The following is a 13,704-nucleotide window of genomic DNA, read 5'->3' on the forward strand; positions in this document are numbered from 1 at the left end:
CCCTAGCATCTCTTACACTTTGATAATAGAGGTTGTACAACCAGCTGTTAAACTACCAACATCCCCCTGAAGACAGCCAAAGGCAACTACTGAAGTTATGTAGGTAGGAAAAATGTGGTTTATATTTATTTTGCTAACACTTATGACAAACCTGGCAGTGCCGAGGTTTTCTTTAGTATAGTACTGTAAACTTTAAAATACTAAACAGCACAATCACATTTAAAATGTAATGATTTTTCCATGCTTTCATTAAAAAAAACTCTGCAGTGTGAACATGCACAGAAATAAAGCTTTAAATGTATTAATCCATATGTTTATAGTGTGACATTAAACCTGTAATGTTATAGTAAAATGTAGGAGTATTTATTAAATGTATGTAGATTTCATCCCCATAAAAACTAAAAGTGATATGGAAGCGGCTCATTGGATCCATAGCTTGGTTCTATTTTCAGCTGAATTTTATTGGGGCAAAGAGCCATGAAATACAGATGGGAAACACAAACAAATCCTCACAATCCATATTTCTGATCTGATTAGTTGGTTTAAATTCCCATTTGAACAGATTGTGTGACCTGAAAAGTCAAGAATAATACACACGGTCTTGTTCTTTATTTCACAAACACTTTTTAACTTATACACAGTAACCTATACAATTTATATACATGGGTTTAATAAATACTCCTACATTTTACTATAACATTATAGGTTTAATGCCACACTATAAACATATGGATTAATACATTTTAACGCTTTTGGGAATGAAATCTACATACTGTATATTCCCATATGTAGAGAAAAGCTTTGTGACCCCAGAATTGTCATGTTATATAATGCCATCATTGTTATTACCTGTTGGAAGTACAAATTTTTCTTTATTAAATAAATTGTGGGGGCCTGGCATGTATAGAATGTTGACTCACAGCTGACATGGTAAGAACCTATAATGAGTTTATAAGACACATGATTTACAGTTGAGACGGTAAGGGCTTTGGTTTTTTTTGCAGATCTGATGTAAATGTGAACTGTAAAATGTGTCTTATACAGAATGAACTTTATTCTGGTCCCTTGAAGGGCCTCATTCTTACGAACCTTTCTTATTCATATTAGATAAATGCTTGTTAAATGTTTGTACCAAGTTTTTTGCTCACTTTTTTATGGAAAAAATAAGGGAGGGAATTTAGAAGCAGAAGGTGATCCTAGGAGTAACTAACAACTTTTTAAAAATCACAAGCTCAGTTTTTTTGAGGCAACCAACTAAAACATGCTTCATAAGTAAAAAGGCATTATGGATACCTTCTCTGCAACCTGGTTCCCATGGATAAACTATGTACTGGAAATATAACACAACTTTGTTTTAAATAAGCGTGCTATGTCAGGTAGATTCTTCTCTCTTCCTAACTGTTTCTCAGACCTTTTCTTCTAATTTTTTCTAACTGCCACATTATTATACATTATAATAATAGTCATAAGCATTACTCATTTATGACAAGGATACAACTTGAATGCTTCTTCTTTACTTTCTCTATTGAAAATAAAAAACTTTGAGTAAAAAAACAACAGTCTCCAATTGTGGCCACACATGGGAAATGGCCATATATTTTTCATTAAGAGACATGCCTCCTCGATCAGAACTTTGAATACATTTTGCATATCGTTCTAATTTTAAAAAATCAATATTTTTTTATTTCCATAAACAGCGAAATCAAGGCTACTTTATGTTTGGTCCTTGCAAAAAAAAGTCTTGATTAACAGAGTATACAACCCATGGAATGTAAACCACAGCATACATAGAGCCACAAAGATCACCAGGAACCAACTACTAAAATGTACACAACAGGAAAATAGCCCCCAACTACAGCCTTGACAACATGACAATTTCAAAGCAATTTTAAAACAGAAAATTAAATAATATCTGGTAATACAAACTTGTGAAAACATTTGATATTCTGGCAAGGAACGCCCATTAAAGTCTATGGGTGTCAAACAAATTTTGTCGCGCAGCGAAATTGTTTTGACGTGCGTCTTATTTTTTTTTGACGCACGCTGCCATACAAGTCTATGGGCGTAATTTTTTCGGCGAAACGAGGCGAAAAAATTCACCCATCCCTAGCTAACACAGTAATAAAATCTTCATCTTGTACTGCCCCTAATTGTATGAAATTACTTCGCTACAACATTTGTGCACATGCTAATATCCTTTTGAGCACTGGATCTTACAGTATACACTGTCTGAAACAGCCCCACATTTTAGGGGGGTGTACAGAAAATAAATGATATACCTTTATATCAGCCGAATCCGAATCCTGCTGAAAAAGGCCGAATCCTGGCCAAATCCCGAACCAAATCCTGGATTCGGTGCATCCCTAACTTGGTTACACCCAATATATATATAACAATGGGGTAGAGGTATGCAGTTGGGTCAATTAGGAAAGCGTGCGGTCCAGTTCAAAAGGAGTAGACAGATATGGTATCTATTATGATCACTGAAAGGACACTTAGGGGCAGATTTATAAAGGGTCCAATTGAAAATTCAAATTCAAATTAGAAATTTTTTTTATGGTCAAAATACTCAAATTCGACTAGGGAGTTACCTAAATTCGATTAGAGTTTTTTTTTAAAAAAAAAATGAATTTGATTTTCGAGATTTATCATACTCTGGTCCTTTTAGAATTATAATTAGACTATTTGCCGCCTGCTCATCACTGTATAGTGTGGGTAGTGCTGAACAGTACAGCTTTAAGTATACTGTACTTGCTCCTAGACAGAGAGATACATAAAGACTGGTAGTCACCATTATTACTGGCATAGCCATCTGAGCATTTTATAAGCCCATAGATAAACAAGACACAAACCTTTAATACAATATTTGGCAGAGTGGCGTAGTGTAGAGTTGTCTCAAGTATGGGTGCCGTGTCCTTACGGTGCTTACACTGGTGCATAATCAAACATAAGCATACTGTATTTGTGTAATTGTTATGGTGTGCCAGCATTGCAACACTATAGGATACAATCAAAGCATAAACATACCGAATGTAATAAAATCAATAAAAATTGATAGTGGGAAAAATATTTGCAATGCGAAACATTATGCCTTCGCGTGAATTTTATATAGTCTTTGCGAATTCTGAAACTCTTTAGCGACCTCTTCCGACATTGGAAGAAGGTTTGCGAATTTTATAGTTTGCACTAGTGCACAGTAAATGTAATAAAAGTTCTTACTGAAAAGGTTATGTTTGCTCCAAAAGACATATGCAAGCACTTCTTAAAAGTGTGCATATGCAATAACAGTTGAAGGAGGAATATTACATTGCAAAATGTTAATTTTTATCCTTATTTGTGCAAATTGTTTTTCTCTTGTTTTTGTGACCTTTATTACATTCCCCCAAAGTGGTGAAAAGAAACAGAAGTGGTCAATAACCAAAAAACTGAGACACTGACTTTGCCCCTGCCTTTTATTTTTGGTCCTCAGACACTGCTTGGCAAACCAGAAACCCCTGATGGGGGTCTTTTTTTTTTTTGATCACTTTTGTTTCTTTCCACCATTTGTCATAAAGTGAGCAGTGTATTATACAGTTGGCAGTCTCTGTGGTTTTTAATACACGAAATGCAGAAAGAAATAGTCAGCGCTCGGTCTAACCCACATTCTGGAGTTGACCAGCTGCTATAAACTATAAAAAGCCAATATTTGTACACATAGAGAAAGAAAATTTGCCAGCGATCGGTTTGCCTTTAAAAATAATTATTACAAAAAATGAGGTGTTATTACCACACTTTGGCCAAAATATGTAAGCCCATGTGCCATGTCAAGGCCCCTCATTGTACGTGAGTTTGTAGTGCATTTGAAATCAAGTCAAACAGCAACCAGTGTGACTGAGTAGCAAGACTATTGTGTGTTTACCCTTAGCTCAGGAGGTCTACTGAGAAAGCATGGAACTTTTAAGCTCCAGCCAAAAGCATATACCTGTGAGTAATTCCCTTCCTACACTATCTGTGAGCAATTTAAGTTTGTAGTAGTGCATTTAAAATCAAAATCAGCAACCAATGTGATGGAGTAGTAAGACAATTGCGCACTGAAAAACGAGTAGCTTTTTAGCCCCAGAACAGAAAACTAGTTCATGCTTTTCAGCTCTCTAACTCTGAGTTAGTCAGCGCCTTGGATGGGGGACACATGGGACATAACTGTTCAGTGAGTTTGCAATTGATACTCAGCATTCAGCTCAGAGTCAAAAGCAACAGTTATGGCCCATGTGTCCCCCCCCCTCAAGTCACTAATTGTTACTGCTTGGTCACCAGGGTAACCAGTCACTGGAAACCAAGAGAGCTGAAAAGCAGGAAGTTGTGTTCTGTTCTGATAGACATCCACTCACTCCAGCCTTTATACATTACATTTTTGGCTAACTAACTATATTAGAAACATTTTTTAAATATCTATTTACCCAGTTTTTATTTTTACACAGAGCAATTCCTTTAAACAAATGAGCGACAATTCAGAGTAGCATAGACAGGATAAAATTCATCATAGTGCCATCAGTTGGGGGTAGAAAATACTTATCTCCTCATATTGCTATGATTGGCTTTCCTGTTTCCAAATCTCCTCATTATGTCAATTCTGTTCTTCCCCTTGGAAGAGTTTTCCTAGGCACCGGATTAGCATCTGGACAACAAATCCTTAATCCTTTGTCACCTGTCCTTCCAAGTCCGCACATTTGCAAGTCATTTTCATATTAAATGCTTGAATATCCAAAGGGATAAAAACATTGGCTCAAACTGTTTAAAACATTCAGTCCAATATATGATTTGAGTGGCTCGGAGTACATATTATTCAAGAGAGCTGTTGTTTTTGGATACAGTTGATTAGAATAAAATAATTATGATTTCAAAGCAATGGGAGTTAAAAAAATAAATATGCAATTGCCCTTTAATGTCTTTTGTATGTAAATAGATGGACAGTGATATTATCCAACCATTGTCTGTTAGACTATAGATCCCATCATCTTCTATCAGAATCTTGCTGAAGAAATATATATCGGAAGCCTACAAGTTGCTTTTATAAAGGTTAGCTGAAGACTGTATAACCTGCAGCTCTCCGGCTTCAGCTGTCAAGGCTGGACATCACTAGAATATCCCTTATCTTGTCAAACACAACCTCATTTACATCTAAGACAAATTAAAAAATGGTCACAAGGCTTCTCAATATAAAGGTCTATAGCTGTAAGAAGGAGACAGTTGAAAGAATCTAAATCTAAGCACTTCATCTTCTCATGTTTTTCTTCTCTGGGATTAAAGAGGGGGAGAAACAGGAAAGAGATCAAGAAAAATGTCTTCTCTTCTTTGCATTGGACGGCTTTTCCAAACCAATGATCTGCTTGGTAAGATATATTAATTACACCTCCCTCTTAAATAAAAATCAATTTTCCACTCTATTCGTCTGTATAATAGAATTAGAGGCTAGACTGGAAAAGAAAGAACATTTGTATAAACATTACACTGCTTAAAGGTGTAATTCCAGTCCCTCTGCATATGTATTCTACTGATTATGATACAAGGGCCACGGCTGTGTTTAAGTAACCTGATCTTGACTGGAAGGAGAAAATCCCAAATTTGCTTGGCAGAAGGGCTGATCTGACACATTTGTCACAGGAAGCCCTGAGAATTTGAATGGGTCCTTAGGCTTAAGAATTACCTAAAAAGATGCTGGCACCAGAAATTAAACTTTTTGCATCTATCATAATATTGGCTTTGCATGCTACTTATAATTTTGCTATAAAGTATTGGCCTGATGCTTTTCCATTACCTGTCTGACTCCCTGTGTTGATCTTTGAGGGGGCTGCCATATTTGTGCAGCAGTAGTCCGTTCGCATTAGAAAATTTAACTGACATGTTGAGATGGGACAGTCAGGTTGAAAAAACAATCAACATGACCTATAGGTAGCTTTTAATGTACATTCATATTTTTAAAAGTAGTTTTTTAGTGTCAGTATCACTTTAAGTGCTTATACTCACAGTCGTTTCGCCCTGTGTTCCTTATGGCCAGTTTCCAGCGCTCCCCACTGCAGGACGAAACACAGCCAATTCTTTCTTCCAGGCCTGTACTCACACAGGAGCATCCAAATTCCATGCAGGTGGAACGCACCATGAGGGACATCAGTTAACCTTTTAATTAAAACCCTAAAATAAGCTTTTTACTTAAACTCGTGGTTCCATTACTAGGATGATCCTCCTACCTTTACTTGACATGAAATTACCTTACAATTTTTCTAGCCAATCATGCACAATAATCCAACATAAGAATGACATATTTATTGCTATGTTGATGTATAGAGCTAGAAGGAATATTTTTACTGCTTTAACAATGACTAAACAAACAAAACAAGTAAAAGCCAGGTTTTTATGAGTTATTTTGTCTTAGAACTCCAGCTCTGTTTTCAGCAAGTTTCAATTGATAATATGTTTGCGTATGGTGGAATTTGCATTCCAGTCATGGTAAAACTATTAAAGGATTTTTCCATCCAGATAATAGTAAATGTCTCTGATTACATGTACAATTTAAACAATCAAACTACAGTCAGCTCTCCTCAAGCAAAGACTTTAATTCCCACAGTGCCTTGCATGTTCCAACAAGCAATGGGAATGGGAATCTTTACTGGAAAAGGGAACAGTATTTACTTGATTCAATGTATGCTGTATTCTGAAAACGAAAGCCCAATGACTTTCCTGCAATGAGTTCATCTTGTAGTATCTCTTGTCCCACAACCCATAGAAAACGAATGTTCTTAACATATGGATGCTTTTCTACCTAGTTTATACTGTAACGTTCAAGGGGCCAGCAGCTGGATTAGGAGTATCAATTACTGTCAAGCAGCCGAAGTAGCTCTTGTATGAATGTCTCCATGTATCCACCTGCAACAGCCAGTAAAACAAAGCACCTCTCTGCAGGATGTGAGAATGCACCAGCAAGCTAAATAGTCCACGCTTTTGTACAGAGCAAAGCTGATCATGTTCACAGCAAGAATTTACATGGATCGTTATACAATAAAGCAAGGATGATAATTGTTGGCTGCGTTCCCACAATGCAATTAAAAAAAAGCTACCAAAATGGTTGCACTGAGAGGGCACTGTGATGCTAATTTGAGACCACACTTCATAAAAAGTGCCCATTCTTTTCTATTGCCTAAATACATCACACGCAGAAAGCTGCTGATTATTTTGCCACAAAGACAATCCCAATGAACATAAATGTTAACTCACTCGAAATGACACATTCTTTGGCTCAGTGTCTGTTCCCCGGTCAGAATTCTGTTTAGTCGGTAACCCCAGCTGTGTTCCTTTACTGATATGCTTGAACAAACAGCTTACAAGAAACCTTTCACTGGCTGCAGTTCAAAAAACATTCATTTGTTTGTTTACACACAAAAATAAGCTTTGCAGAAATGCATGGAGATTCTAAATCAAACCTAGCAGTGATTATGTCTTTTTATTTTGCCCATCATTTAACGCAGTGATCTGGAGAAAACCAGGTGAGAAAAGTTAGGAATGTTATAATGTGAGCTGATGTTGTGCATTTATTGAAAAACTCCCTTGATAGACAAATGCAGTTACCAACAGAGAAATGTTGAACATACACTGGGACATATCGGCACCCAGAACCAATGCTAGGCCCCCTGGTCTCGGCTCTTGCTTCCGCCTTTAACAGCCGCCTTTCACCTCGGGAGGAGCCTTCGGCTAATTGAATGCCGCCAGGTCTTATTAAGAGAGGAGCCAAGCTAAGGTTTCTGGATGAGCAGAGGGGCACAATCGTTAGCAAAGTCATTTTGGGAAGAAGTTCACAATACAAGGAGCAGACAGAAAGCATAGTCAAACAGGCCGGGTCGGTGCGGGCAGAATTCTAGCGAAGTCAGACAGGCAAGGGTCAAAGCCGGGAGTTCAATCAGAATAGTCAAGACAGGCACGGGTCAGAATACAGATATCAGAATAGTCGAATTACCAGGCAGGGGTCAGGATCACAGAAGTTCAGAATGGTCAATCAGGCAGGGGTCAAACCCGGAATCAGATAACAAGAATACACAAAGAGAGCACCCAGGAATTCATTAGGATGAACAAATACAAAAGGTCCCTTTAAATATCTGATTTTGCGCCATTGCCATTGCGAATGTGCCTATAAACCAAGAGGATGCTCTCCGCGCGCACCCTAAGGAACTGGCACACAGTTAAGAGGAACGGCGTGGCGGGCTCCACCCGAACCACTAGACCACCAGGGTGAGTTGTTACACCATGGGAGGAGAGAAACTTGCTTTGGTGGTTGTGATCCTTATCAAAACATTCTTAGTGCAAATGTATTTGTTTGTATGTTTTATTTACCCATTATAATGTCAGTAGGCCAGCTACCTACACCCACCCCCATTTGTGATCCACAGTTGATCCACAGCACACCTGCTCATTCAGATTCACTGCACTGGTGGTGCAAGCTGCCCGTTAGCCTGGCCAGGTCCTGGAACAATGCACAATATCTACGGGGCCACACACACTCAAATATATGTAGTTGGGGAGCTTACCCCATTTATTATTCCACCAAAGTATCAACATTTTTGTGGGGGTGAGTTTATTTGACGTAGAATAAATTGCAAACCTCACAAATGTTTATTTTGATAAATAGGCCTAGATGTCTTGACCTGGATCTTGCACACTTTTGCACCCAAACATGCCATGGGTTTAAACCTGTGGTTTTGGCTAGATAAACTTTTATTTAAATTTTTATTGTCTTATCATTAGCACTACTTTTGCTGCTAGCCACTTCTGCATGCATCACAATATCAGTCATGGTCTAAACTCTAAGTTTCCTTGTGAGGCAACTTCGGGCGACTTCGGAATACGAAGTGCCGCATATGCCATGCCTCAAGCGACTTTTCATTATAGCTTGCGCGAGAAAGAGGGAAGGTGTTCGGAGAGATTGGTCACCTCAAAGACGGGGCAATTAGTCCCCAGGCGACTAAATCTCCCCGAATCGCCCAGTGCGCCCCTACCCTAAACAATGTCTCACTATTTAGGAGTGGGTTTTGCCTGAAGTCAACAAAGGATCTACTAGTTCCATATTTAGTCTGACTTGGATCTAAACCAGTATGGTCTTAGTGATGATTTGGTCTTACAGTGGTCTTGTCCCAAAGGCTACATGCGGGCTTACAGTGTGGTGTTTTACTTATTAGCACAAATGAAGTCATGACTTAGGTGCCAGACCTTATGATCATTTTGTGAATTTTTTTTTTTTTTTTGATAGCTCTTTGCAATACATCAGTAAATTTGACATTATTAGGTATTCAACAATAATGTTAGTAAAAAGAGTACTAATAGCTATGGGAGACCATTTCATTTATATCCATGTATGTTCACTTGTTAGTAATCCATTGGAAGAGTGAAAGGTTCTTTCTCCAGTAAGTTAATTATAAATGGGTTGTAAAGAACTGTATTTGTGTTAAATTTGCAGACTTTTCTTTGTTGAAAATGTGCCTTGATACATGTGAAACAGCTTTATTCCATTCCCCACACACACAATCATAACAAAATACAAGAGACTATTATTTGTAAGCATTTTAAAAGTAGTGTTTGTAAAGCATTAGCGAGTACTTACACCTTAACAGTGAGAGCAGTTCCAGTAACCCAGGCACTAGTTATACCAATTGTACCAATTAAATGCCGTTACATTCCATAAACTCTTTACGTTTTGAAACTTCAAGTCCCTACTGACTTGTATGTTTAGCAATTACATATATATATATATATATATATATATATATATATATATATATATATATATATATATATATATATATATATATATATATACATATATATATATATATATATATATATACATATATATACATATATATATACAGGTATGAGACCTGTTATCCAGAATGCTCGGGACCTGGGGTTTTCCGGATAGCGGATCTATCCGTAATTTGGGTCTTCATGCCTTAAATCTACTAGAAATGTATTTGAACATTAATTTAAACCTTATAGGCTGGTTTTGCTTCCAAAAAGGATTAATTATATCTTAGTTGGGATCAAGTAAAAGCTACCGTTTTATTATTACAGAGAAAAAGGAAATCAATTTTAAGAATCTGGATTATTTGGATAAAATGGAGTCTATAGGACAGCCATTCCGTAATTTGGAGCTTTCTGGATATCTGGTTTCCGGATAAGGGATCCTCTACCTGTGTGTGTGTATATATATATATATATATATATATATATATATATATATATATATATATATATATATATATATATAGTTATGGGACCAGAATGCTTGGCTTCCTGGATCCCTGTAGCTTAAATCTGCTAAAAAAACAAAAAACATTTAAAGGGGAAGTAAAGTCTAAAATAGAATAAGGCTAGAAATTTTGTATTTTGTATACATAACATAACATAAACATGCCTAATCACAAGCATAATCAAACAAATGATTTTATGCTTTCAAAGTTGGCAACAGAGGGTCACCATCTTGTAACTTTGTTAAACATCTTTGCAAGACCAAGACTGTCCACATGCTCAGTGTGGTCTGGGCTGCTTAGGGATCATCATAAATTATCAAAACAGCAAGTCAAATAATATCTGCCAGAAGCCAATACAGCAAGACTGATTGATAATCAGAATAGGCAGACTGTACTGGGTCCTGTGTTGTTGTGTAATCTAATGTGGATATTATAGTTTTTGTATTGTTTAATACAAACTTTCTCCAACTCTGCAGAACCAGTGGCTGCAGTAAAATAATCCTCCAAATAGAATCTCAGTTTATCTGTTTAAATCTGGCTCTGTGATCTTTGTCCCTGCAGATGGAAACAGTAAAGGGGATGTAAAGGCAAAAATAAAATCCAATACAAATCTCTACACAGTCGCCGACTGCTCTATAGGGACACAAACAAAGCTGCTTGAGTTCTGCATGGTCGGGAAGTAAGGTGGGGGCTCCAACTGTTGATCATAAGTATGATTGTTTCCCTGCCCAGCAGTTAGGGACCGTCTGACAATTCCTATCCACATCAGTAAATGAAGGGGGAATTTCACTGCATACAGTTAGGTTTCTTGTAAAAACGGTACACATTTTTTTATTTAAGGAGGTATATTGGAGGTATATTCTTTTTCATTAAAGAAAGTAAAAAATGGGATTATATTTTTTTTTGCCTTTACATGCCCTTTAAACCTTAAATAAACCTACTAAGATTGTTTTGCCTCCAATTGGGATTGAGTACACGGTACTGATTATTACAAAAATGAAATCATGTTTAAAAGGCAGTCTATGGGAGATGGCCTCCTGTAATTCAGAGTTTTCTGGACAAAGAGTTTCTGCATAATGGATCCAATGCATGTATATATACATAACAGGTTATTTCAGATCATGTAAAAGTTTTACTTTTTAGCTGTTTGCTCAATTTTATGCTGCTTTTATTTGATAAACAAGGAATCTTTGCTTTTCCAACTGCAGTTTTCAAGAAGCTAAGTCCTATGGCTTGCTACAAAATCCCATGTTTCTGCTGCATGTTATATTTCTTCATAAATATATATATATATATATATATATATATATATATATATGTATATATATATATATATATATATATATATATATATATATATATAAGGTTACAAGGTTACACGCACACCGTATTGAATTTATTGAATAGCATATCAATTATGCATTGCATCCGCATCGACGTTTCGGTTCATGGTTCCTTCTGCAGAGGTATCAGGTAGCTGCCCATTGTTCTGCTGATAGGCTGCTGATGGGGAGGGAAGGTGATATCACGCTAACTTGCAGTGTAGCATTAAAGAGTGACTGAAGTTTATCAGAGCACAATTCACATGACCTAAGGGCTCCTGGGAAACTCACAATATGTCAAATTTCAAAATGAAATATAAAAAAATCAATTGGTTCTTTTAAAAAAAGGATTTCAGTGCAGAATTCTGCTGGCGCAGCAATATTAACTGGTGTGTTTGGAAATAAACATGTTTTTTCTGCGATGGTATCCCTTTAAGGATTATTGTGCTCTTTTCAGATTTCCAAGTGGCCTACTAAAGAGGATCTTACCCTTACACATATGTGTAAAGGTTTTGGCTGCTCAGTTCTGTTTCTAAACCTGATATTCTTTCCCCAGCAGATAATTAGCTACAGTTGAGGTAGTTATGTCAGATTAAGATAACAAAACAGAATCGGTTTGCCTGGATACAAATTCCCTGCAGCAGTGTTACAGAGCCCACTGTTTCACATATCACTTTAGCATATTTTGCTAGAGGATTTATTAAAACATATTAATTAATAGAAGCAAGTCATAAAGTTTTTCCTTCCCACCTCCATCCCCCCCACCTACCAAAAAGAGTAATAATCAGCCAGCTGCTGGCAAGATCCTTTGCACTGGAAAAACATTCTTCTGACACATTGGCTCCTGCTGCTTCTGGCACAGCTACTGCTGCTGTATAATAGTTAATTATCACTTTTGACAAGATACATAGAGTGCATATTATTTAATTTCACATAACAAGGACATTTTTTTCCTTTTGACTTGCCTGCAGAAAAAAGTAAGTAGCCATGGAAACAGTTGAACAGGTACTGTATTTTTTTCATTGAGATGATGTAACAGCCTTCCTATAAAACTAAGCCCCTTCTGCCATTTTCCCTCTGTATTGGACTAATTCAATTCAACTTTTGTCCGAAAAAAAAACCACACACAGAACTGTGCCACAATCACTACAAATTGTTGTCTACTGTATGCAGAATATAGATTGTGTATCTTTTTGCTGCATTTCTAAAATTTTGTCAAAATGCACTGGATATGAACCTATACTGATGGAATGCTTTAGGGCTCTTACAGACGAGTGTTTTTACCTGCGCTCCCCTGCGTTCCGTTTTTCTGCGTTCAGCCACAGGGGAGCACAGGGATAGACGCATTACATTTTTTCCAATGGGGCTGTACTCACACAGGCGCGTGTAGGCCCCGAACGCAGGAAAAATGCAGCATGTTGCGTCTCAACCTCTGTTCGGCGCCTACACGAATAAAAAAATGGAACGCAGGGGAGCGCAAGTAAAAACGCTCGTCTGTAAGAGCCCTTAAGCAGAAGTCCAGCAGCCTGGAGAATGATTCTGAAGTTAAACAGTTGAGGGTGTTTAATTAAAAAAATATTGCCTGGAAACAATGCCCAGTGCCAAGTGAATTAAAAGCTTGTCTATATACACACATATTAACTTAGTGAACACATAAACTATCTTCAATGTCTTCCAAAAGTATTGTCAGTATGCACATGTTCTGCTTTACATCTCCATTTATGGGGTTTATTTATAACCATTAATACGAAACAATTACCAGCGGAAACCAATAAGCAGTTAGCTTTGAACTGTCTACACAGGGAAAAGAAAACAAAGGAAAGAACGTATTAGTCACTACTTGTATGTATAACAGCATAGGTGCTATTTATAAACATAGCACTGTTCAGCAAAATTTTTTTAATCACAAGCTTCATATTTGGGTTAAATCCTTAAGGTATGGTGAGTTGCTGCAAAATCTTGGGAAACATAAGCTGGGTTTATTGATAAAGAGAAAGTAAATAAAAAGAGAAAATTGTAGGCTAGCATTTGTACAGTTGTGTTCAGAATAATAGCAGTGTGTTAAATTAAAGTTCAAGTAAAGTGTGTTAAAGTAAAGTAAATAAAGCTCA

Source organism: Xenopus laevis, chromosome 4S (genome assembly GCF_017654675.1).
Source record: "Xenopus laevis strain J_2021 chromosome 4S, Xenopus_laevis_v10.1, whole genome shotgun sequence".
Taxonomy (NCBI): domain Eukaryota; kingdom Metazoa; phylum Chordata; class Amphibia; order Anura; family Pipidae; genus Xenopus; species Xenopus laevis.